Source organism: Onychomys torridus, chromosome X (assembly GCF_903995425.1).
Source record: "Onychomys torridus chromosome X, mOncTor1.1, whole genome shotgun sequence".
In the NCBI taxonomy this organism is placed as follows: domain Eukaryota; kingdom Metazoa; phylum Chordata; class Mammalia; order Rodentia; family Cricetidae; genus Onychomys; species Onychomys torridus.
Window position 1 is genome coordinate 81,216,629 of NC_050466.1, and position 1,997 is coordinate 81,218,625.

Consider the following 1,997-nt stretch of genomic DNA (forward strand, 5'->3'; position numbering starts at 1 on the left):
CAGGAAATAATGAAATTGAGGGCTGAAATCAATAAAATATAAACAAAGAAAACAGTACAAAGAATTAATGAAGCAAAGAGTTGGTTCTTTGAGAAAATCAACAAGACAGACAAACCCTTATCCAGACTAACTAAAAGACAGAGAAAGAGTATCCAAATTAACAAAATCAAAAATGAAAAGTCAGACATAAAAACTGACAATGAAGAAATCTAAATAATCATCAGGTCATAATTCAAAAAACTGTACTCTCCACAAACTTGGAAAATCTAAAAGAAATGGACAATTTTCTGGATATTATCATCCAAATTAAATCAAGACATATAAGCAATATAAATAGACCTATAACTCCTATGGCAATAGAAGCAGTCTTTAAAAGTCTCCCAACCCAAAAAGCCCAGAGCCTGATGGTTTCAGTGCATAATTCTACCAGAATTTCAAAGAAGAGCTAATACCAATACTCCTCAAATTATTCCACACAATAGAAACAGAAGGAACATTGCCAAACTCTTTCTATGAGGCTACAATTACACTGATACCCAAACCACAAAGATGCAACAAAGAAAGAGAATTACAGTTCAAATTTCCTTCATGAACATTAATTCAAAAATACTCAATAAAATATTGGCAAGCTGAATACATCAAATACATCCAAGAATACATCAAAGAAATCATCCACCATGATCAAGTAGGCTTCATCCCAGAGATGTAGGGATGGCTCAACATACAAAAATCTATCAATGTAAGTCATCATATAAACAAACTGGAAGAAAAGAAAACACATGATCATCTTATTAGATACGAAAAAAATCCTTTTACAAAATCCAACACTCCTTCATTATGGAGGTCTTGGAGAGATCAGGAATATGAGGAACATACCTAAACATAATAAAGGCAATTTACAGCAAGCCGACAGCTAACATCAAATAAAATAAAGAAAAATTCAAAATGATTCCACTAAAATCAGGAACAAGACAAGTCTATCTACTTTTGCCATATCTATTCAATATAGTATTTGACATTCTAGTTAGAGCAATAAGACAACAAAAGGAGATCAAGCAGATACAAATCAGAAAGGAAGAATGAAGCTAGAGTTTTGTTTTTGTTTTTGTTTTTGTTTTTGTTTTTGTTTTTTGTTTTGTTTTGTTTTGTTTTGTTTTGTTTTGCCTGGCCCATAGTTAGGACAAATCTCTCTCACCCGTCAGGCCCATAGAGGCTCAGACACAACCAAGTAATCACAGCACAGATTTGACTACTAGAAATAGTGGAGAGGGTGATTGAACTGTCTTACTCTGGTAATCAATTTTGTGGACACCCTAACTATAATCATAGAGCCTTCACCCTGTAACTGATGGAAGCAGATGCAAAGATCCACAACCAAGTACCAGGCCAAGCTCTAGGGGTTCAGTTGAAGAGAGAGAAGAGGGATCATATGAGCAAGGAGTGTCCCTGTGGAATTTCCCTAGCATGAGTTTTCTCCCTCATGCCATGATATCTCCCACTATTAAGATCTCTTTCATTGCTCTCTCACTTTGTCCCTCCCCCAGCTGAACCAGCCCATCCCTCATGGTCTCATCCCCCATTCCCTTCCCTCTATTGCCCCCCATCCTCAGTTTACTCCTCTGTTTTTCCTTCCCAAAGTAATCCATACATCTCTTTTTTAGGTCCTCCTTGTTCTGTAGCTACTCTGGGGATGTGGGTTGTAGTCTGATTATCCTTTGATTTACATCTAGTATCTGCTTATGAGTGAGTACAAAACATGTTTGTCTTTGTGATTCTGGGTTATCTCACTCAGGATGATTTTTCTAGTTTCATCCATTTGCCTGTAATTATGGGAGAATTTACCCTTTCTGAGGAGGAAGGAATGAGGTGTGGGTGGTTAGGCAGGAGTGAGGGGAGCTGGAGGAGGAATGAAAGGGGGATATGTGGTTGGTATGTAAAATGAATGAAATTTTATTTTAATAAAAAAATAACCCAAACTGAGGGAATTCTGGAAATGA